Source organism: Rhinopithecus roxellana, chromosome 5 (genome assembly GCF_007565055.1).
Source record: "Rhinopithecus roxellana isolate Shanxi Qingling chromosome 5, ASM756505v1, whole genome shotgun sequence".
Taxonomy (NCBI): domain Eukaryota; kingdom Metazoa; phylum Chordata; class Mammalia; order Primates; family Cercopithecidae; genus Rhinopithecus; species Rhinopithecus roxellana.
In genome coordinates, this window is record NC_044553.1 from 13,190,710 (window position 1) to 13,216,275 (window position 25,566).

At 38.7% G+C, this 25,566-nt stretch overlaps 1 protein-coding gene and 1 non-coding gene across 2 annotated transcripts in view; both read left to right on the plus strand.

Moving 5' to 3' along the window:
- The window catches only part of LOC104666138 (cuticle collagen 2-like), a 119,119-nt gene that overhangs the window by 7,183 nt on the left and 86,370 nt on the right, over positions 1-25,566 (plus strand). The gene's annotated exons all lie outside the window — the stretch shown is intronic.
- LOC115897796 lies at positions 6,835-6,937 on the plus strand. The gene has a single exon (XR_004057590.1). It is a non-coding gene; the product is annotated as a U6 spliceosomal RNA (small nuclear RNA).

Here is a 25,566-nt window from a genome sequence, read left to right on the forward strand (position 1 = left end):
TGTCAGCTGGAGTAAGGAGGACACCAGGTCTCCTAGGGATAGCTTGAAGTCTAGATGTCTTACTTGCCCAACAACATAAGAGCAAAAAGAGACTTGCTTCCATTTGTGAATCTGTTTCTTAGCATTTAACCTATGGATGCTTGGAGGCATCTTTATTAACAAGTGTCTGACTTTGCATAGCCACTCAATAATGACATTCCTAATCATTTATTGAATACCATTTAAGTGAGTTCAACCACAGACAGTAACTCTTAGCCTAAATGGCAGTTTCCTGGCAGCTTATTCAACCAATGAACATGCAAAAAGTCAAAGATATCATTGCTTCCAATACTTAGCTCCCAAATATGATGATTAAAGCCATCACTTAAGGGACACACAGATCACCCCACGTGTAGATGGTGTATTCTGGGTTACTGGAAAAGCAGTAACCCTTTTGATTATGCTCTCTTGTATTTGATGGACAAAATGTGTCAGATAAGCAAAATGTGTCAGAAGAAACAGGCATGGGGTATAGATCTTGAGTATCAACAGAATCTTGGGCTTAAGTCTACTCTGACCTTTTCCTACTGTTTTAACCAAAAACCAGAAGTAGTGGTTGAAGTGGTTGAAGTCTTTCTCTAACAAAAAGATATTCTGTAAACATGAGATATTCACCAAGGAATTGGAGGGAAACCAAACAATTTCATTATCATCAAGAAATATTTTTAATATCCTGGTAGTTGGCATAGGGTAAATATAACTTCAGTCAAGTCTAGAGTCTTAATGAAAACATTTCAGTAAAAGCAAACAACATTTTACATTAGACCATATATTCTTAAATCCAATTGCACATTTTGATCAATTTGGTTTATTAACCAATTGGTGCACACATGGTGGGATGGATAAATTTGTTTTTTTCACGTGCAAAAATATTTATTGAAGTCTCTGATTTATCTAAAGATTTGTGATTATCAAGCCAGAATGTCTCCAGAGCATAAGTACTTTTTCAAAAGTTTATTGTAACATGAACTCACATTCATTCATTCATTCGTGTATGCATTCAACAAGCATATCTGGGCGCCTACTACGTAGTAGGCAATTGTCAGGAATTGATTATGTCTAGAGGTTTGTATTTTTCTCATTTCAAATAATCGAATAGTAATAATAAACATTTGATCTAAAAGTTTTCATTGCTCTCTTCTGGCCGAAAATTAAGCCTGGAGAGATTTGCTCTAAGTTGTAAGGACTTGTACTGCTCATCCATAGCAATGTTCCCAGGGAAAGCTGTAGGAATTGTTTGCATGAACTGACAAAAGTATATGACTTTTAATGTTCAAATCTAATTTGCTTCTAAAAAATAAAATCAGAAGGCAGCTGAGTGTATGATTTATTATGTGTTTAGAATATGTGCTCCTCAGTAAAAAATAATTTTTTGTTAGGAATAAAAACAAACTTTAGATTTAATTCTATATTCTTTTAGTTCATCGCTAAAAGATAGAGACCATATATGCATATATGCCATCATTACATTCTTATCTTATTTCAAACAGAATGTAAAAGCAAGCATTAATTAATTACAAATACAATTTACTTTTTAAAACCCCCTTTCTGGGCTAGAAGTAGTTACTGTTATTTATTTTTGTCCATTTTAGCTTCAACTGCTTGTCAGTCCTAGAAATTAATGGGTTTAAATTCCCCTCGAATTTAGGATTTTTTGAGTAACAACTTACACTCAAATGTAGTCTTTCTTACAAAAATTCTCCCCCTCTCTATTTTATTCACTTTCCATTCATAACACAGAAGTTTTCATGGAAGTTTTCATAGGTTATTGATGGAGTTATTGAATGTGCTGATCAAATAACAGATGAAAACTGAGTCTCCATGAGGTGGCCAGTGCATGACGGTTTCTTTTTTTCTGAAGAATTCTCACAGGAAGAATTAAATGCTACCTCTTACAAATCAGTCCTACTGATCTAGTGTGTGTTTGGACACGCTAGAGACTTTGAGCCACATCCTCACCAATAGTACTTTACCTTTTGGGTATGAATTGTGGGTAATAGTGCCCGTGCATAGCCTGTGGTCTGTAGAGAAGCCATATTGATTAATAGTTTTCATGCAAATTATTCAGCAGGTTGAGGAATTTTTTTTTAATCCCCAAACCTCTAAAAACTCATTCTTTATTTTTCAAATTTGGTCTTTTTAATTTCCTTCACAGCTAAGAAGGTATGAGAGCCCCTTTGTTCTGGAGCTGCTGATTCTGGTATTCAAGGTGTTTGTTTGTTCCAAGGACTGCACTTATGATTTTAAAGTGCCATAAATTCTTCAAACTAAGCTCCTACAGTCTTTATACCACCTTACCAGCTTAGATTATGTGATCCCAAGAATGAAAAAAAAGTTTTATGAGATTAGGTAGCTATTCATATTATAAATATGAATTTATTAAATTTAACTGGCAAAACGATCTATTATGAGTAAAGAAGGTGAAAATACAAGCTTAAAATATTCAGGACTGAGAATAGAGCATTGAATTTCTGATTCTCTCTGTAGGTGGGGTGTGAAATAGAATGCTAGTGTTGCTGATGCCAGAATGCTTGCCTATTTTTACACTTCCGTAAGAGATGTGGGCAATGGAAAGGGATACTTATGGAAGTACAACACGGTTTATTTAAAAGTTCATCAGGCTTAAGGAGGGCAGTATTTGCCTTATGGAAGAGAGTGGGTCTCTTGATGCTCAAAATGTATATGAGAAAGACAGTGAAATGAAAAAGGAGATGAGAATCCAGACACTCCATCAGCAGCCTTACCCTGTGACAGACCCAGAGGCAACTCCAAAGCCACCAGGGCAACTGCCTGTTCAGTTTGCCAAAGAGCCAGATGCTGTTGCTTGGAAGAATCTCTTCCACAGCTTGATGTCTGGGTCCTGTGATTGCCATCCAAAGAACAGTGGTGGGGCATGCTGGGATGAATGCAATCCCGGCATCCCACTACAGTGTTTTCTTTTTTTAAAAAGAGTCATTTTAAATTAAACAAGTTTTAAAACTCACATATTATCCTTGAAAATGTAAAAAGGAAATTGGAGGATAATAGTAAAAGGCAAGGCTGCCTATTTGAAAAAAAAAAATCCGCTTAAAACTTAACTTTGCTTATGGGTCATTTTAATTTATCCCATGAGGAATGGGATATTTAGAGGAGACAAAAGACCATCCACCATTCACAGTGATGAAATAAAAATCACTACAATCTAGAAGAATGGTGGTACAAATAATACTTATTGTTTATGTTACTCACTATGATCATTTACAATATTTACTTAAATAAAATAAAAGTAAGATATTCGATATTGCATTTTGTAATAGAATTTTGATTGTGGGTGCCACTGAACATGTGCTTAAATACAAAAGGCAGTAAGAAAAATCATTAGTGACATTTAAGGGGAAAAATCATGACTGCCTGAGTGTCTGATGAGTCACTAACATCTCTTCTTAAATATTATCAGTATTGTCACATGAAGCAACATCTCTCCTTTTCAAAATATGTGTTAATATTTGCTGTGTTGTAGCTAAGTGAATAATAGCTGCTGTATGTCTTTGAGTCACTCAGACTACTTCAACAAATGAATGTCATTTGATCCTAGTGTACAGCCAACACCTTTGCTTTTCCGTGTAATCTTTTATTTTTTGTAATTATGGGAATTTTTTCTCCGTGTATTCCCAGACTTTGTCTAATAGCCTAATGGTAAGTGCCTGAGCACCATAGTAAATCTATAATTTCTTTAATCATTGTGATCAATGTGAATCATGGCATGATTAATGTGGCTGGGGTAATAGGTAATGGTTAAAAAGATAATCAAAATATTTGGATAGTAATAACTCACTATACAGCAGTGTTTCTCAACCAGGGACAATTTTGTCCCCCCAGGGGACATTTGGCAATGTCTGGAGATGTTTTTAGTCATCACAACTCTCATCTACTGGGTAGAGATCAGGAATGCTGCTAAACATCCTGCACTACAGAGGACAGCACCCTACAACAGAGAATTGTCTGGCCCAAAGTGTTAATAGTTCCAAGGTTGAAAAATCCTGGTGTAGAGAATGGATAACATGTATAATGATATTGACATTTTTAAAAGTTTGGTGACTACCAAAATATAGATAGCTCTGTAGTGTTGTTAATCTAGATGAAAAGAAAAAAAATCAGTAACAGATATTTTCAAATATCTTCACATTTGGGATCATATTGACAAAGTATAAAGGCATAATATTGTCACTTTCTGTAAGATATATTTCTCATCCTCACTTCAATTATTATATAAGCACATAGTTAGCTACAACTGGATGACATCAACAGCAGCTTGGGGATATCACGTTCCTATTTCACAAACAGAATACTAATTCAACAGGAAAAGTACATAAAAGAATTTTCAGTTTTTAAATTTTCTTTGATTCCAAAATTTCCTTCCAAATAATTTGAAAAATACATAAACTTATAAAGAGGAAAATGAAAGACATCTTTAATCTGACCATCTTAAGTTTTTAGTTTCTTTAAACTAAAACTTGTGTCTATGGACATTGATTTCTTAATATAGGACCAAATACTGTTCAGCAAAATATTTTGTTACGGTTAAGTTTTCGTGATATTGACTCCTTTGTCTAGCACATGTAAAGTGAAATTTATCGTTGTTTTCCTAATTGTTCTGTCCATACCAGTTTGCCTCCTTTTTTTTTTGAGTGTGGATTTATTGGATTTTTTTTTCTTTTCTTTCTTTCTTCCTTTACTTCTTTTCTTTCGTTCTTTTGTAATGTATTCAGTTATATTAAGTGGAAGACATCTCCCCATAGAGAAACTGGCTTGGACCTCATCTGCCTTATCTGTTTATGTCTTGTAGGACTAGTGTTCTCCAACACTATGTATGACTTGTCTCCTAGTCATTTCTTCTTAAGTCAGATGTTTAGAACTAATATTCCCCAACACTATGTGTGACTTGTGTACTAGTAATTTTTTCTTAACTCAGGTGTTTATGCTGCAGAGCTAATGTTATTTAACAGGTAATAGTTTTGCCTCAGTTAAATCTATGGGTGAAGATATTGCCACTGGGCAAGACTAAGGTGGTAGTTACAGTTACCAATGGGTTTGGGCAGGGAGACAGACACAGAGCCCTTGTTAGGGAATGAAACCCAGAGAGAAGGGAGAGGAGAACTGCCAGAAGATAGAGCAGCCTAATATGGACAAATTACAGAAGGAAAGAGGACAAGGGGACGATAATGCAATAATGCACAGCCTTTAAATAACACATTGAACAACAATGAGTTTGCATTTAGCATTTGGGCAGTGCTATCATCTGAATGTTTGTGTCCCTCCAAAATTCATGTTAAAATCCTAACCCCTAAGGTGATGCTATTACGAGATGGGGACTTTGGGAAGTGATTTGGGAAGTGATTCATGAGGGAGCCCTCATGAATGGGATTAGTGTCCTTATAAAAGAGACCCCAGAGAGACCCTTACCCCTTCCATCTTGCTGTGAGGACACAGCAAGAAGGTGGCCTCTACAAACCAGAAAGCAGGGCCATCACCAGACACCAAATCTGCCTCAATTTTGCACTTCCCAGTCTTCAGAATGGTGAGCAATAAACTTCTGCTGTTTTAAAGCTACCCAGTTTATGGTATTTTGTTATAGCAGCCCAAGTAGTCTAAGAAGGGCAGTTACATGACAAGACTTCTGCTTTATTTGAGGCATTAATCTTTGGTTTCCTCCCCGGACCCATATTATTAGGTTGATGCAAAAATAGTTGCAGTTTTGTCATTACTTTTAATGGCAAAAATTGCTATTTCTTTTGCACCAATACCTCTTGTCAGGGAAGCGGAGAAAAACTGGAAATGGGCCCACAATTTTCAGGGTTTATTTTTTCCAGGATTTTTTTTCCTTTTTTTTTTTAAATAAGATACCATGTTGTCCAGGTTGGAATGCAGTGGCTATTCACAGATGTGATCCCACTACTGATCAGCACTGGAGTTTTGGCTTGCTTCATTTCTGCCCTGAGCCGGTTCACCCCTCCTTGGGCAACCTGTTGGTCTTTTGCTCCCAAGAGGTCACCATATTGATGCTGAACTTAGTGCAAACATGCGATTGGTGTAGCACAGAACTCCTGGGCTCAAGCCATTCTCCCACCTCAGCTTCCCAAGTAGCTGAAACTAGAGGTGCATGCCACCACACCTGGCTTTTTCAGGAATTTAAAACAGTGACTAGCTCAAGCTACCACAAGTTCTGCATTGGGCAACTGACAATGCCAATTTCATGGAAACCTCCCTGCTGCATTCCTCCCCCACCTGCAATATAAAACAAAAACTTCACTCAACAGTTTCTAGAGCAGAACTTCTTTTCCTCTTCACAAAACAGGTCTCACCCTTGGGTAAATAATAGGTGGCACATGCAAACAGTAACAGGGGAAACTGATTATTTGTTTGTTTGTTTGTTTGTTTGTTTGAGACGGAGTCTCGCTCTGTCGCCCAGGCTGCAGTGCAGTGGCGTGATCTTGGCTCACTGCAAGCTTCGTCTCCCGGATTCAAGTGATTCTCCTGCCTCAGCCTCCCGAGTAGCTGCGACTACAGGCGCCCGCCACCACGTCTGGCTAATTTTTTTTTGTATTTTTAGTAGAGACGGGGTTTCGCGTGTTAGCCAGGATGGTCTCGATCTCCTGACCTCGTGATCCGCCCGCCTCGGCCTCCCAAAGTGCTGGGATTACAGGCGTGAGCCACCATGCCAGGCCTTGTTTGTTTTTATGTACTCTGAGCAACAGAATTTAGAAGCCAGCTCTCTTGTGTCCACTAAGTTCAGGCACATGAAGGGGAATGTAGTGCTTGCTTCCGCAGCATATACACTAAAATTGGAACAACAGAGAGAACATTAGTATGGCCCCTGCGTGAGAATGATATGCAAATTTGTGAACCGTTCTGCATTTTTTAAATTACAAAACCAAAAAATAAAAAAATAAAGAATGAGTACATAAGCAGGAATTTTTTTAAAGATTGCAAAAGGTTCAGTGAAGAGAAATGAAATATACCACAGAATGAATAATATGCCAGTCAGTAAAAAATATATGAGGGTTCACCTGAAGCATGGATCCTTTCCACAATAATGGGCGGGCAAACACTTTTGTCCTTAAGACTACAGAATCCTTTGTTCTGATTCTGTGTTTGGTCTTCCTCCTCATCAACTAGCTGATTATGGGTCTCTGCTGGGCCTCCTTTGGGTCCTGTTCATATCCAAAGTTGGCCTATGCCAACCTGGTCACTTCTCTGAATCAGGACTGACTCAGGAATTACAAAAAAATCTTGGTCTATGGGTGTTACTTGAAGTTCGAAATTTAATGTCAAGTGTCTTCATCAACTTTATGTCTACAGGTCTAGATATTTCTGTTCCTATTATGGTACAAATATCAGAGATGGCTCCTCATTTAATTGTGTAGTCATCTGTAAGTTGTTATGTCTGCCAATTATAAAACTCGTTTAATTTTGTTCTGCTGCTGTAGAGAAAGGGGTCTACACATCCCCCCTAGTGTTGATAGAAAGGGAATGGTAACTACTCTGGCTACTGCCTGGAGTTTTCTTTTTTATTTCAGTCACTTACTTGTACATCCTTGGCTGGAGGATACTCCTTTTTTATATTCTTACATGCACTTCCATCATTAACTAAAAAATTAACTAAAGAACCATGTGCTTCTTTACCGGGGTTTTGTGTTTTACATGAGGCCCATTTGTATGTGGTTTGTATATACAACACATTCTTCTCCCAAGAATGCTAAAAACAAAGAAAAGGAAGGAAGGAAGGAAGGAAGGAAAAAGAGAGATAGAGAAAGAAAGAGAGAAGAAAGAAAATGACTGGAAAGAAAGAAAGAGACAGGCACAAAGAAAGAAAGAAAGAGGGAAAGAAAGAAAAAGAAAGAAAGAGAAACATAGTATGCATGGCCCAGGAAGCACTCCAGCACTCTACTCTCGGGACTTGGGCTGAGTACAGGGCCTACTTTGGTCACTGTTCTTTAAAACACAAAGGATGTGGACAACCCAAAGTGAACAGAAAGAGCTATTTTGATAGAAATGTCTTATGGTCATCTCTATGAGCATAGCACATCAAGGGTAGGTTTGTTAAACTTGAAGAAGAACGGCTAAAGAGAGAATGCAATTAATGTCTTGAAAAGCATGGATATTTTCTAGAAGAGGAATTTTTATAGTAGTTCTCCATACCTTGAGAGATCCAAGATGATGAAAGAACTTAACATAGGAGCTGTTTCGGCAGAAACACACAGACTCACATCCCCAGCTTAGCTATCCTAGTGCTAAAACACGAGAATATGTTCATTGGTGGCCATTGTGGAATCTCTTTGTTTGGAGATCTCTGAGAAGAGATTTGTAAGCTTTGGTTAAATACCTTTATTTACACCTGCCTGAAGATAATCAAATGATTCTTTAAGTTTCCTTCCAGTTCTTATTCTATGAAGCAAACACAATTTTACAATTATTTTTATTAATTGGTGAGCAAAATATTTATTCCCAACTAGTAAACCCTAGGAAAGCCATCTCATCTTTTGAGGTTGTAGGAAGTTTATGTTGTAAAGATTTACTAGCTTTGAAATTCTCCCTTGAAAAAGCTCAGAGTCCCAGATTCCATCTGTGATAGATTGTTTTGTGATATTTGGGGGGTTATACTTTAAAATTTTTTTTTTGTTATTTATAGTCTTAACATTATTTATAACTTTAAAAATGTTTATTTTATGCCACAGGTTATATTTTATCTTTCAGAGCCCAGCACAAACATTTAAAAAAACTAAGCTATTTGTTACATCTTGAATATTAGTTTTGACTGGTTATGGTGGTGCAAAGCAGCCTGGGCAATGTGATGAAGACACCCATCGCAAAAAAAAAAAAAAAAAAAAAAAAAAGAGTTAATTTTATTATTTGAATCATCATACAGTAAAATGGACTTCTTTTGGTGTACTATTCTGTGAATATTTTAATGTACGTATAGATTCATGTAACCACCACTACAATCTGGATACACTAAACTCTTTTAACATAAGATACTCTCCATATTTTAATAGCTTTGTCACTGAAATCCATTCTCTAATGTAACTGGTCAATGAGCAAAATATATAGTAGAGTATATAATACTTACTACAAAATGTAAAGTAGTGTTTACGTACAATAAAGTGCTTTACTGAAGATATTCTTTTTTTTTTTTTTTTTTTTTTTTTTTTTTTTTTTTTTTTTTTTTTGAGACGGAGTCTCGCTCTGTCACCCAGGCTGGAGTGCAGTGGCCGGATCTCAGCTCACTGCAAGCTCCGCCTCCCGGGTTCACGCCATTCTCCTGTCTCAGCCTCCCGGGTAGCTGGGACTACAGGCGCCGCCACGTCGCCCGGCTAGTTTTTTGTAGTTTTTAGTAGAGACGGGGTTTCACCATGTTAGCCAGGATGGTCTCGATCTCCTGACCTCGTGATCCGCCCGTCTCGGCCTCCCAAAGTGCTGGGATTACAGGCTTGAGCCACCGCGCCCGGTCTGAAGATATTCTTAACAGATCCAAGTTGCTGAATCAGACCCATTGTGTTCAAATGAATTTTATGCAATTCCTTGTTATTGTAACAGCTGTCATTATTAACAGACAATAGCAAACGCATATATACATATCAATATGAATATCAATTCTCCATAATTTTGAGCATTCAATAGTGTCTCACAAGGTTTTTTAGTTTTCAAAATCTAATTTAAACTATGACATAGATTTACAATCAGATTATAACTTACAGAACTTTCTGATTTACAATCAGATTTACAATTGGATTGTAACTTATAGTACTTTCACTCAATTACTTGTTGTAGAATCTGCCCTGATTATGTTTTGTTTTATTTTTTCTTTAAAAGTTGCTTAGAGGCCAGGTGCGGTGGCTCATGCCTGTAATCCTAGCACTTTGGGAGGCCAAGGAGGGCGGATCACGAAGTCAGGAGATCAAGCCCATTCTGGCTAACACGGTGAAACCCCATCTCTACTAAAAATATAAAAAATTAGCTTGGTGTTGTGGCAGGCACCTGTATTCCCAGCTACTGGGGAGGCTGAGGCAGGAGAATGGCATAAACCCGGGAGGCGGAGCTTCCAGTGAGCGGAGATCACACCACTGCACTCCAGCCCAAGGTGACAGAGCGAGACTCATCTCGGGAAAAAAAAAAAAAAAAAAAAGTTGCTTAGAACAGATTGCAGAAAATATGACTTCCATCATAAGCCATCAAAACAAAACAAACTCTTTGCCACAACAGATTTATGTATCCTAAAAATACTACACTCAAGATTAAAGAAACAGGTTTGGAGATTTTTTTTTTTTTTTTTTTTTTTTTTTTTTTTTGAGATGGCATCTCACTCTGTTGCCCAGGCTGGAGTGCAGTGGTGGAATCTTGGCTCACTGCAACATCCGCCTCTCGGGTTCAAGTGATTCTCCTGTCTCAGCCTCCCAAGTAGGTGGGATTATAGGTGCCCACCAACACACCCGACTGATTTTTGTATTTTTAGTAGAGACAGGGTTTCACCATGTTGTCCAGGCTGGTTTCAAACTCCTGACCTCGGGTGATCCGCCCGCCTTGGCTTCCCAAAGTGCTGGAATTACAGGCGTGCGCCACTGTACCTGGCCCAAGATTTGGAGATTCTACCCACCTTTTATGACTGAATTGGATACAATAAAAAGTTTGGGTCATTCTGACTTGTCTAAACTTCCTAAGAGGAATTAATACTATAGACGGAGTCTTTTTGATAGACCATGATGAGTCAGATCTTTTAGCAGTGTCAAATTTGCCTACCTGTTTGTAGATATATAGCATGTTAATAATTTACTGTAAGCCAAGTTTGTATATACACAGGTAAATAATATAGGTAAGATAGCATTGATTTTTGGCTATGTTGTCTCTACAGATAGAAGAAAAGGTATGTTTGTACTTTTTAAGTAGCTAAGTTGAAAAAGTCAAGAATTTGTGCTCCAATAATTACAGTCAACACACTGAATTGTATTCTGTTAAACGTGGCCCTTCCTTTCCATCCCTTCTTCAGAAAGGGGGTTTATTTTAAGACTGTAAACATAATACGATTAAAAGTACCTGGAAATTTAGTAGCTAGTGTCAGAGAAGATACCACAATAGTCCAATGTAATGAGGTTGGATCGTGTGTATTCTTCCAATTTTAGTCATTTGCTTTCAAAGCTAATTTTTCACCCTTGCTGATAACCCCTCTTCAGTTTTTAAAAAAAATTGCCATTAACATTCACTCACTTTTTGCAGGTTTTGAACAGTTTTTTAATCCAACAAGCTATTTTACCTTACACAATAGATGCAGTCTTAGCCAATAATCTTCATTGTTAATAACATTCAATGGCTTTTTAACAATTATATGACATCCATTGTGTTCCATTTTCTTTCTATGGCAGTAATGCCCTCTAAAGCATTCCAACTAGTAAGGTACACAAGTATCGCTTTCATAAAGCTATGCTAGCTGTCTCTAATTCAATTACTTACCTCAAAGACTTTCTTCCATGTTGCAAAATTGTCCGGATACTTCCCCATTTCTGATGTTCACCTGAGCTGCTTGTGTTTGCTTGTACTGTAAAATGTTTCTTTATCTATTTTCCTTTTTTTTTTTTTTTTTTTTTTTTTACCATTTCACTTGTCATGAAGAAATAAATGGTTTCAGTTTTTTTTAATCCTAAAGGATGATCATAGAAGTTATAGTAGTTATAGTAGTTACATAGTATAGTAGTGTAAGTGTAAAGAAGAGCATCTTGGAGGAAAAAGAATCAGTATCTCTATTCGTGAAGAAAGCCAAAATGTTAAAGTTCAAACTGTACCACCCATGCCACTGCTCATTGCTGCTTACCACTCTTCATCTCCTTATTTCTAAGAGGAAAGCTTATTTTGGATATTTGATTATTTACTTATTATCTCTAGAGGGTGGGCAGTGGGTGGTGCTGCTCAAACGAGCATGGTTCAAGGAGCAGACCTCTAAATACACTCAAAATGCAATAAAGATCAGAAACTACAGTATCTCCCCTTAATTCACAGTGGTTGTGTTCCATGATCTCCAGTGGATGTCTGAAACTTTGGATAATACTGAACTCTATATATACTATGGATAATATTGAACTTTGGATAATGCTGAACTCTATATATACTATGTTTTCTCCTATACATACATACCTATGACAAAATTTAATTTATAAATTAGTCACGGTAAGACATTAACTATAACAGCTAATATTATAGAGCAGTTATTAACAATATACTGTAATTGGCCAGGCACGGTGGCCTACGCCTGTAATCCCAGCACTTTGGGAGGCTGAGGTGGGTGGATCACCTGAGGTCAGGAGTTCGAGACCAGCCTGACCAACATAGTGAAACCCGTCTCTACTAAAAATACAAAAATTAGCCGGGCATGGTGGCAGACGCCTGTAGTCCCAGCTACTTGGGAGGCTGAGACAGGAGAATTGCTTGAACCCAGGAGGCGGAGGTTGCAGTGAGCCGAGATCATGCCACTGCACTCCAGCCTCCGTGACAGAGGGAGACGCTGTCTCAAAACAAAACAAAACAAAAGAACACACAAAAGCCAATATACTGTAATCAAAGTTTTGTGAATGTGATTTCTCTTTTTCTCTGGAATTTTCCATTTAATGTTTTTGAACCCTGGTTGATCTCAGATAACTGAAATCATAGAAAGTGAAACTATAGGTAAGAGGGAATTGCTGTAGAGAGGATTAAACCCCTCTACATTTTATAGTGATTGCTAAATTTATCTTTTGAAAACCCACTGGCTTTACCCCACAATTTCATCCTGGGAGAAAGTGGAAATAATGTTGAATACATTTTCAGAAGAGTCAGTATGTAGTTCTTTGCCACTAATCATGAATCATTTCTCTTATAAAATAAAAATTTGAAGCTAGTTTGTTATAGTTTTTTTTCTTTCTCTCTGAATTTTTAGGTATGGAAACTGATGCAAAATCTCTCATAGGTTTAATTCCATGGTGACTGAAATTATGAAACATTTGGCTGAAATAATTTTGTCTTTTTTTAATCCCTCAAGGTTAATGGTTATAACTCTCAATCCACCTACACCACTGTTAGGATTTTGAATAGCAGGACCCTGGTATTCCCACCACAATCAACCTACTGTTGCTGTTCATTGACCTAGCAAACTACCAAACAGTTATTTCTTCATGGAATATTGGCTATAAATGCAATAGTAGTTGCAATATTATATATATAATATATAATATATATAAATATATATATAAATGCAATTAGTTGTAATATTATTCTTGGTGAACAATCATAGTGATGCTAAAAGGATACTAATCAGATAGTGGCACTGCTCAAACCATTATGGTTCAAGGAGCATGTATTTTGTGGTAACAGGCTGTCCTCTGACTCTGAAAGACAAGGCAGAAGAGCTTGAGGGTTGCTTAAGAAAGACCACTGAGGGAGGAAGACCAGGCTGCAGGTATCTGAGTTTACTTTCGAGAAGTGACAGCCTCTCAAAAGATCACTGCTCAGGGAGTCATTTAACCTGTTCTCCAGGTTATCTATGTACACTATCTTTTCATCTCCACTGCACAGAACTAACGTACTTCTTTTCTCACCCATGTGTGACAGGCATGTGTCAGGTGGCACCTAGGATATTCAGTAGAAAAGGGTGGAGATAAGCAGGTGAAAAAGCTGGGACTTTCTCAAGTGATTGAAAGCTTATGTATTCATCAGATCTATTTAATTTTGTATCCATTTGATTGAGAAATGCAAAAACATGTCCAGAAAAAGGACTGAAAATAGGAGGCCAAAGTCTGGTATGACTGGGTCATCAGTAAAGAAACTCCATTAAAATAAGTGAAAAGCAAAGAAGGAGAAAAACGTAAGTTTCATTTCAACTAACCCAGTTTATCGGAGTCCAACTAATTTTTTCCCCAGAATAAGTGGGACTAAATATATGAACTATTTTAATATAGGTTAATTAATGTCATAAATACAGATTCAAGAAGAAACACGATAAGAAAAAATGAAATAGCACTATGTTTGGTTATGTATAGGTACTAGGTGAAGGTGAATCTTCTTATTAGTTGAGGAACCATAGTTCATAGAGATTCTTTTTCTTCTGTGAAGTATCTAGTGTTAATTCAGGTATGGTAGTCCGTCCATGATTTTATTCCTTCCTTCAACAAATGCTTATTAAGCCCCACAGTGAGCTAGATGTTGTGGGGACTATATGGAAGCATAACTCATGGGAATACATAGAAGCAAAATCCACAGTTGCTGCCCTAGCAGTCAGGGTCCTGGCACTTAAGGATGGTAATTGATGGTGTCCTCAAGCATGGCAGTTGAGGAGACTTCAATGAAGGGAGTATTTACAAATGTGTTGGCAGGGACACAGGAAACCACAAGGGGTGGTGAAGCACATGAGACTAGCAACACTTGGGAGCCATTACCACCCATAAGCCTGAAGAGGTCAAGGAAAGGGCTGGGAACTGGAATCCAAGGCTAGCCGGAGCTGTGGTTGTGGCTGTAGCTGGAGGAGAGGGCCACCTGATGGATGCAGTGGCCTTCAGGAGATGAATGCTGACCCAGTGCATCCCAGCATGGTGGGCACTGGGCAGCAAATGCTACACACCCTCTCCTCCCATGCACTGATTCCTGCTGGTGGCTTGCATTGGTTAAACTCAACCAAGAGCCAGAACACAGGGGAACTCGCTGACATACTTCACAAAGGTCTGTGTCCTACTCTACAGAGAAGGGTAGAGAAAGGTAGAGGATGGTTCTAGAGGGGCAAGTGGCATTTGCAGCATGCTGCCTTGGGACATACATGGAAAGAAACATAGCCACAAAATAAAGCTGCGATACAAAAGATGTCACAAGATGACAGTGAGAAGTATAGACAATAGGTTCAGGTGAGGGATGTAATATAACTTAGGGAAGATCCCTAGGAAGAAAGGAATACTTTTTTGGGTTGGGCCTTTAAGAATGAGTAAGAATTTGGCCGGGCGCGCTGGCTCAAGCCTGTAATCCCAGCACTTTGGGAGGCCGAGACGGGCAGATCACGAGGTCAGGAGATCGAGACCATCCTGGCTAACACAGTGAAACCCTGTCTCTACTAAAAAATACAAAAAAAAAAAAAAACTAGCTGGGCGAGGTGGCGGGCGCCTATAGTCCCAGCTACTTGGGAGGCTGAGGCAGGAGAATGGTGTAAACCCGGGAGGCGGAGCTTGCAGTGAGCTGAGATCTGGCCACTGCACTCCAGCCCGGGCGACAGAGCGAGACTCGGTCTCAAAAAAAAAAAAAAAAAAAGAATGAGTAAGAATTAGATTAGCAGAGAGGAATATGGAGGACAGGGAACAGTGGAACAAAGACATGAAATAGAAATAAATATAGTATAGCTGACAGGCTGTATCCAACTGGCTGAAGCACAGAATAAGCAGATGCAGGCATGAGTTCGAGACCAGCCTGGCCAACATGGCAAAACCCCATCTCTATTAAAAATACAAAAATTAGCTAGGCATGGTGTGTGCCTGTAGTCCCAGCTACTCGGGAGGCTGAGGCAGGAGAATTGCTTGAACCTGGGAGGTGGAGGTTGCAGTGAGCTGAGATCACACCACTGAACTCCAGCCTGGGCGACAAGAATGAAACTCCATCTCAAAGAAAAAGAAAAAAAAGATACAGTTCCTTGGGAGTGATCCAATTTCAGAAGGCAATAATTGAGAGTTTGACTCAGCCTGAACCTCATCTAGTTTAGACAGGATGTAAGTGAAGTGTGCTCTTCCAAAGCAGGTTCTGATGAATCCACAACAGGTGGTCACTAAATATTTGTTGATCAAATGAAAGAGATAAGTAATTAAAATGAAGTCACTATAAATTTCTATGATGTTTTGAAACAGTGAATAAGATGGCCATTTACATTGATTCCCAAAATCTAATCATCAGGCTAGGCACGGTGGTTCATGCCTATAATCCCAGCACTTTGGGAGGCCGAGGCGGGCAGATCACCAGGTCAGGGATTCGAGACCAGCCTGGCCAATGTAGTGAAACCCCATCTCTACTAAAAATAAAATAAAATAAAAATTTAGCCAGGTGTGGTGGCCGCCGCCTGTAATCCCAGCTACTCGGGAGGCTGAGGCAGGAGAATTGCTTGAACCCAGGAGGCAGAGGTTGCAGTGAGCAGAGATCGTGCCATTGCACTCCAGCTAATCATCACGCAGACCCACTCTGAAAACAGGAACCTGGTCTACCTTGTTCTTAAAAATAATCCCATCTCCTAGCACAGAGCCCAGCTCAGAGCTACAGCATCATCCTATATCTGTTGAATAAATGCTGGGATAAATTAATAAATGAATGCATACTTGAATGCATTTATCCTTTTACAGTCAGGTTGCTTGGGGTGGTGATCCCTCCCTACCCTTGGCAGGTACAGTTACTGTTAAGGTACATTAAGTAGTCAGCCTTTTAATGACTACTTGGTTTTTTTGTTTTGTTTTCTTTGTGTTTTTTTTTGTTGTTGTTGTTTTGTTTTGTTTGTTTTTCTGAGATGGAGTTTCGCTCTTTTTGCCCAGGCTGGAGTGCAATGGCACAATCTTGGCTCACCGCAACCTCGGCCTCCTGGGTTCAAGTGATTCTCCTGCCTCAGCCTCCCAAGTAGCTGGGATTACAGGCGCCCACCACCACACCCAGCTAATTTGGTGTTTTATAGTAGAGATGGGGTTTTACCATGTTGGCCAGGCTGGTCTCGAATTCCTGACCTCAGGTGATCTGCCTGCCTCGGCCTCCCAACGTGTTAGGATTACAGGCGTGAGCCGACTACTTGTAAGTGCTTCTTAATTTTTCCTCCCTTTAATTTCTTGTGAGTCTCAGATTTGCAGTTGTTTAAATAGCTTAAATATAAGGGTGAGTTAAAAAACAACTCAGGCCCTGCATCAGCTTTGAGAGGCAACCCATGAGAACACCACATTTCAGATGTAGGGCTTCTGTCTCCAGCCTCCAGCCCGGGGTATGCGCACCTGCAGCTGGCCTCAGTGCCACTTGCTGCAGCGGAGGTGGATCCTGGGCTCCTTTTACCTTTGTTCCTTTCTTTAAGCTTTCAACTTCTTTTCCCACTGCCATTAAAATCATATTAAGTAATTCTGAAGTGCTTCCCATAAACACCAAATGAGAAGTACAACCGTGAGAACAATTATCTACCTGTGTGGAATAGGTTATTATTTTAATTTGTAATCCGAGTGACATTCATTTTAGAGAAGAGAGTATTGGGGTGTACACCCTCCCCACATGCCCCATTTACTCAACAAAGAGTGAGGCACTTTTTCTCTTCCTTAATAGGTAGCTTTAACCTTACTGCCTTGTTAATTACGATACCTGAGGGTAAATTCCTGTTTACTGGCTTTTAAACATTACAATTTTTATTTGCCATCAGACACAAAGAGAGAACTAAGTTCAAACTTATTTTATGGCTTATAGAAGCTAAAAGTCAGACAAGGTTAATATCGTCAGATGATGATAAATATGTGGTAATTTTAACTTTAAAGTGGACAGCCCTCCTTTTACGGTGAATTACATTTGCACAACCTAATTTCTCATTGAGTTGAATTTCAGTTTAACAATTCCTACCTCTTTGAGGAGATCCAAGGTTTTCAGGTGTCTCTAAGATCTGGGAATACTTACTGCAATCCAACTGTGGGAGAGGTGCTCTGTGTTTGTATTTAGAAAGAAATAGAAAAAGATTGTTGGTGCCGATGGCACCCTGCTGACCTGAAGAGGGAGTTTGTGATGAGGGGGTTTTCAGAATCTTGTGCCTGAGATAGGATGAATTCTTTTCACTTGAACAAAAGATTGTTTATGATGAAAACCTTAACCTATACACTCTAAGACAGACTGAAATGTAAAAAAGGTGAAAGGACTCTGAAACACATGGATGAAAAAATGTTTTAAACCTGTGTGTTACAAATACAATTAGGCATATGATACCTTCAGTTCTGAGTATTTGTTCTAATTTATGAATTTTTTTCTTGTTTTAAAGATTTTCCCTCTGCTAAATATACTTAGATCTTAATGTGCAGGTGTGTTTGCCAGCATTCAGTTTCTAATGTATATGTCATATTCTAAGCAAGTTTTTAGTAGAGATTATGAAATTAAACTGATACATTTAGTTTTTGTCCCCAATAATGATTATTATGGATGCTACATAAAAATAACACAATAGCCGGGCGCGGTGGCTCAAGCCTGTAATCCCAGCACTTTGGGAGGCCGAGACGGGCGGATCATGAGGTCAGGAGATCGAGACCATCCTGGCTAACACGGTGAAACCCCGTCTCTACTAAAAAATACAAAAAACTAGCCGGGCGAGGTGGCGGCCCCTGTAATCCCAGCTACTCGGGAGGCTGGGGCAGGAGAATGGCGTAAACCCGGGAGGCGGAGCTTGCAGTGAGCTGAGATCCGGCCACTGCACTCCAGCCTGGGCGACAGAGCGAGACTCCGTCTCAAAAAAAAAACAAAAAAAACCCCACAATAGTACATGTTTGAAGACCACTGTACTTCAAACTACAATGTACTTCAATGCTACATTGAGACCACTATAGCATTCCAATAGGTGGAAATTTTTTTTCCTTTTAGAAAGTTCATGAAGAAATGAAAAAAAAAAAATCTACTTTGGTCTGAAATATGAGACATGAAATCTCAGTTGAGGAGTATAATTTGGAATTATTTAAACATTTTTCAAATGTCTTCTGAACCCTAACAAATTTTAAATTGACAAACAAGAAAATTAATTAGGTTTTTGTAACTTCCCATCACCTCTTTCGGTAAGAAACAAAGATGGTCTACTTTTTCACTGTATTGAGCAAGCTGTAGGCATTTTAGCAAATAAGAAAAGAAAAGATGGCTTAATGACATGGTGATTTAGGATTTTTAAATTTAATTGATGGGATATAATTATTTAATTTAATTAATTATTTTATTTATTTTTGAGATGGAGTCTTGCTCTGTCACCCAGGCTGGACATGCAGTAGCGCGATCTCGGCTCACTGCAACCTCTGCCTCCCAGGTTCAAGCAATTCTCTGCCTCAGCCTTCCAAGTAGCTGGGATTACAGGCACCTGCCGCTGTGCCCAGCTAATTTTTGTATTTTTAGTAGAGACGGGGGTTTCACCATCTTGGCCAGGCTGGTCTTGAACTCCTGACCTCGTGATCCACCCGCCTCAGCCTCCCAGAGTACTGGAATTACAGGCATGAGCCACCGTGCTCAGCCAATAATTTTAAATAAAAACATTTAAAATAAATAATCTGTAATTCCATGTCTGATAGGGTAGGCAAGGTTGCAGTAGTAAATACACCCAAACAAGTAATGGGGTCAGGACAATGGAAGTTTAGTTCTTGCTCATGTCAGAGTATTGGGAATATGAACAGAATCTCCAGTAGCTCTCCTTCACACACTTCTTTAGGGTACCAGGCTGATAGAGACTTTGCCATCTTCAAATTCTATAGTCACTGTAGTTATCTCCATCATAGCCAGCTGGAAGGGAGAAAGAGTACAGAGGAGAATGGGAGGGCATTATGGGCCAGGGAGGGAGTGGCACACGTCCTGTTCCCATTCCATGTGGCTGGAACTTAGTCACATGGCTACCTAACTGCAAATGTATTCTAGCTCTGTGCCTAAGAAAAAGGGTACATAGATTTTGGTGAGTAGCCAATAGCCTCTGCCACAGTCTAGCACCCTCCCAGCCTAGCAAAGTGTGTGATATGTAGTATTCCATTAACATTTGCTGAATTGAGTATGTATATATTGCTTTCTAAAATCATGTATGTTTCCATGATGACACAATAGGATAGTCATGCTATTTCCTGTTTTGCTACTGTGACTTCATAGTTTATTACTTGTTTCGGTAGTTACTTATATCCCAATTTGTTATAAAAAAGAATTAAAGATACAATAATCTGGCAACATGAAATAACTTGTCATTAACTAATAAATATTTTTCTATGCTTCTGAATAGGCTTAATAATTGCGATGCTACAATTAAATTTATTAAGGCTTATTCCAAATGTTGACATATTTTTGGTTTATATGTATGATTAAACATAACTGTAAAGGGATTATTTTTGTGCACATATGTATTTATGTTGGTTGAAGTAGTTGCTTACAATAAATCCTAGAAGTGAAAATATCGGATCAAAAGAAGTAAACATTTTCATGATTTTTATGAGGTATTTACAGTATTGGCAGAAATCAGTGCAAAGTTCAGTGAGGCTGCAACCTCATCAGTCTGAATGGCATTGGAAACACATTTCAATGCCTAAAATGTGCAAAAATGATACTAATTGTTTTAATTTATATTTCTTTGATTGTTAGTGAAATTTCCTTACTACCTTCCCCTCTTTGGGGAAGTAGTTCTTCTCTCTTTAGATTTGATGACTTAGTGAGTGCTATCATTAAACATGCTACTTGGAAATAAAATTTATTTTTAAAATTTTGCCAGGGCAGGTAAGTGGAAAAAATGGGGAGATGTTGGTCAAAGGTATGGACTTTGAGTTATAAGATGAATAAGTTCCAAGTATCTGATTTACAGTGTGATGACTATAATTAATGGTGTATTGAAATGTTCTAAGAGAGTAGATCTTAAGTGTCCTCACCCCACACACCACCGCACGATGGTAACTATGTATGGTGATGGATGTGTCAACTAATTTGATTGTGGCAATCATTTTACAGTGAATATGAATGTCAAATCATCAGGTTGTACACCATGCATATATACAATTTTTATTTGTCGGTTATACCTCAATAAAACTGGAAAAATAATTTGTTTTAAATGGGATATAAATAATATCTGTACGTTTTTCTTGGTTGGGAAACAAAAAACACTAGTTAGTTGGAAGTTCTTTTTTTCTTTTTCTTTTTCTTTTCTTTCTTTTTTTTTTTTTTTTTCTTTTTTGAGACATCTTGTTGCCCAGGCTGGAGTGCAATGGCACGATCTCAGCTCACTGCAACCTCCACCTCCCAGGTTCAAGCGATTCTCCTGCCTCAGTCTCCTGAGTAGCTGTAATGACAGGTGTGCCACCACACCCGGCTAATTTTGTATTTTTAGTAAAGACGGGGTTTCTCCATGTTGGTCAGGCTGATCTCAAACTCCCGACCTCAGGTGATCCGCCTGCCTCAGCCTCCCAAAGTGCTGGGATTACAGATGTGAGCCACCGCACCCGGTAAGAAGCTCTTCCTTTTAATTTTATGTTATTAAGAGTTTATGACTCATAGATACTAGCTGTGTGTGACTAATATTTCTTAGTTTTAGGAACTTTGTACAAAAGATTAAACAATAATGTGTTGTTATTTTTTAAGAATATTTCAAATATCAGAAGACACAAAAAAATAGTGGGAAAAGTGAAAAAAGCAATAAAAGTAACAAGAGAAAAAGTAACAAGAGAATTAAACTGAATTATAGCTGGAAACAGAAGTAAAGAAGAGGCAGAAACACAAAGTAACATGGGAGAAAGATGAATAGTTTTGGTCCTATACTCATAATAAATAAGGAGATGAATTATTATATAGTGATTTTCATATCTTAAGTAGACATACATCCCACTAGAATACAAGCTCTGTGTGACAGTAATCTTGCCTGATCTTGACTGTGTTCCCAGCACTTAGAAGAGTGCCCGTTATAGTGGTGGGTGTTTAATGATAATTGTTAAAATAGATTTGTAATTCAAATAATTTCCAAATGGGAAAAATATACACCTTGAAATCTCATTGGAAAGGTGGCAAAAAAAATAATACAAGATGGTACAGTGACCTGTGATTGTTTGATTCAAACACTTTATTAGGTCCATGCAAGTACTGTGACCACCCGGTTACAAACGGCTCACAGTCTTTTAAGTTGACTGGCCATACCAAAAGAAGCCTTGGAAGGGGAGGGAGAATTTCACCCCACTGTAATCTCAGTGCCATCTCTCCTTCAAATAAGTGTGCTCTAATATGGAAAACTGATGTTTCTATTAGTCTTAAAATATGAATAAGGCCGGGCGCAGTGGCTCACGCCTGTAATCCCAGCACTTTGGGAAGCCGAGGAGGGTGGATCGGGAGGTCAGGAGATTGAGACCAGCCTGGCCAAGATGGTGAAACCCCGTCTCTACTAAAAATACAAAAATTAGCCAGGCATGGAGGTGTGTGCCTGTAGTCCCACCTACTCGGGAGGTTGAGGCAGGATAATCACTTGAACCTGGGAGGCGGAGGTTGCAGTGAGTTGAATTCATGCCACTGCACTCCAGCCTGGGTAGCGGAGTCTTGCTCAAAATAAATAAATAAATAAATAAAAATAAAGGCATTTTTAGAAAACTTTATTCTCTCATGGATTTTAAACACACAATCTAAATAAAAAGAAAACACTTATTCTAATAAAGAGTAATGATAATTCCCTTATACTTTTCTCCTTCCACTCTGATTGTTCTTTCTGGATTGAATTCTGGAACTGCCATTGTGTAAGACAAAGAAAATAATGACATGAACAACTATTATACAAGGTTGGAAATGTTAGGGGCCCTAAGAAATGTTTAGGTAAAGTATTATGAGGGTTTGGGAAAAGGAATGATCATCCCTTCTATCAGTCAGTGCCTTTGACTGCAAACAATAGAAACTGGTAGTGGCTAATTTAACAAAGAACTTCATTGGACGGATATGGAGTTCTTCATGAAATTAAACTGTAGGTCAAAGAACCCAACACTTGCAAGAACTAGAGTAGGTCAGCTACAGGGATCCACTAGTAGGAGTCATTGTTGGCCTCTTCAGGGCATCAGTGAGCTCCAGCCATTTTCTATGCTCACAAAATGAGTCAAGAGTCAAATTGCAACCTGAGAGAGACATTACTAGCACGTGCACAAGTGCAATTCTGATTGGCCTAGTGAATCTCATATCTCCATCCCCTCACCAGAAAGACTGGGACATTTTGAGTTATAATTCCATCAAGACTGCATGCATCCCCAAGATTGATTGTATTCTCAAAGCAAAACCAATGCATCCTAGAAGTATCCAAATCATTCTGAAGAAATGGTGAATGAATAACGTCAGGCAAGAAAAAAGCCATAGGTGTCCACAATACTCATTGGGCTGGGGATACAGGAGTCAGAGAAACCATCATGAAAGAGTTAATATTGGAATTAGGTCTTAAAAATACATAGTATTTGAATATGCAGGGATGAAGAGGAAGGGTTAGGTTTGAAGACAAGAGATCATGGTATAAACAGAGGTATATATGATGGACCAGAGAACAAAGTCTGTCCTACAGAGGTATACAGGGAAGAGAAAATGGTTCAGTTTGGATAGAGTATAGAGTAAGAACAAGCCATGAAGAATCATGAATACTAGCCTAAGGAGTTTGGATTTTATTCTGTAAGCAATTGATGGGCTGATATTTTTGAGATGGGAGATGTAGCTATGTAATTAAATATTGGAATTAGTCATGTACTTTTTTAAAGGGAAGATGTCTTTGGTGACAAGGGATGGAAGGGAGGAGAGGAGATTAGATGCAAGAAAACCAGTTCAGACATTATTGCAAAAGCTTGGTCTTTAATTACTAAGGAGCTGAATGACTATCATGACTGTAGGAATACAGTTGAAGAGAGAGGCACAAGAAACATTATAAAGGCAACATATAGCAACAGGGCTTGCTGTCAACCAATACCATATGAAGTGAAGCTGAATGTGGGACTGAAGACTCTATCATTAAAATTCCAGGAAATATTATGACTCAGAAATACTAACAATGTGGCCGGGCGCGGTGGCTCATACCTGTAATCCCAACACTTTGGGAGGCCAAAGCAGGCAGATCACTTGAGGACAGGAGTTCCAGACCAGCCTGGCCAACAGAGCGAAACTCCATCTCTACTAAAAAATACAATTAACTGAGTGTGGTGGCACCCGCCTGTCATCCTAGCTACTTGGGAGGCTGAGGCATGACAATCGCTAGAACCTGTGAGTGGGAGATTGCAGTGAGCTGAGATCATGTCACTGTACTCCAGCCTGGGCAACAGAGTGAGACTGTCTGAAAAACAAACAAAAAAACAAAACAACTAGCAATGCAATTCAGCCACTGTTGCAAGTTCATTATCAGTTAATCAAATATTCTTGATGATTACAATCAAGCTATTTGAAAAAAATCCTTAAATGCATGGATATAATCCTATAGCTTAAAACTTCAAAGTGAAGGGAACCAATTCTGACAATATATATCTACCTTTCATTAAAAACAGCAGGAAAGACACTCCAGGGCTGGATTGGCAAACTTCTTCTGTAAAAGGTCATATGGTAAACATTTTAGGCTTTCTGGGCCATACAGTCTCTGTTATAGTTACTCAACTGCGTGAAAGCAGCTGTGAATAATATTTAAATGAATGAATGTGGTTGTGTTCCAATAAAACTTTATGGACACTGTAATTTGAATTTTATATAATTTTCATATGCCATGAAATATTCTTTTGTTTTTTCCCTACCATTACAAAATATAAAAACTATTCTTGTCTCATAGGTCATGAAAAAAGAGAAAGTAGGCTGGACTTGTCTCTTACTGTTAGTGTCATTGTGTCCTACGACAGCACTAGAAACCAGGACCAACCTATCTTTTGTGAGTCAACAACAATATGAACTTATTCTGAAAGTAGTAGTTGAACTAAGAGAAGGAAAATATGAGAACAAATTAATATCTCAATAATTTATTCTGTTCTACTTGTTTTTGTTTCAAATGAATGGAGTTTTTAAAAAACTTTCCTTCCTAATGTAGCAAGTTTTTTTTTTTTAACTTTCCGTTCTAATGTAGCAAGTTTTTTCTTTTTTGACTTTCCTTTCTAATGGTGTTAATACTTGTTAAAATACAGGTTAGGCTAAAGTAACAGAGGCATTCTAAAATACAATGGTTTGAACAGGATAGAAATTTATTTATCTCTCAAGTAAGGGTTTGAGTATAAGTGGTCTGAGGCTTTCAGGGAGGCTTGGGGGTGTCAGAGGTGCAGGCTGCTTCTGTCTTTTGCTCCATCATCCTCAACCCACAACTCTGAACTCACAGTCTATGATGGCTGCTCCAGCACCTACCATCACATTTGCATCCCAGCCAGTGGGAAGAGGAGAAAGAAGAAGCAAAGGCCATACTCCTTTCCTTTAAGTGCCAGCTTAGAAGTTGTATATATTACTTCTGTTCACATTTCATTGGTCAGAAGTTAGCGATGTACCTACAGCTAGCTGCAGAGGAGGTAGGGGTTTGGAAATACAATCATCTGGGAAGTCATGTACCCAACAAAAATGGGGCCGTCTATCCTTTGTTTTAGACGGAGTTTTGCTCTGTTGCCCATGCTGGAGAGCAGCCGTGTGACCTCAGCTCACTACAAGCTCCACCCCCCTAGTTCATGCCATTCTCCTGCCTCAGCCTCCCGAGTAGCTGGGACTACAGGTGCCCGCCACCACGCCCTGCCAATATTTTGTATTTTTAGTGGAGATGGGTTTTGACCGTGTTAGCCAGGATGGTCTCGATCTCCTGACCTCGTGATCCACCCGCCTCGGCCT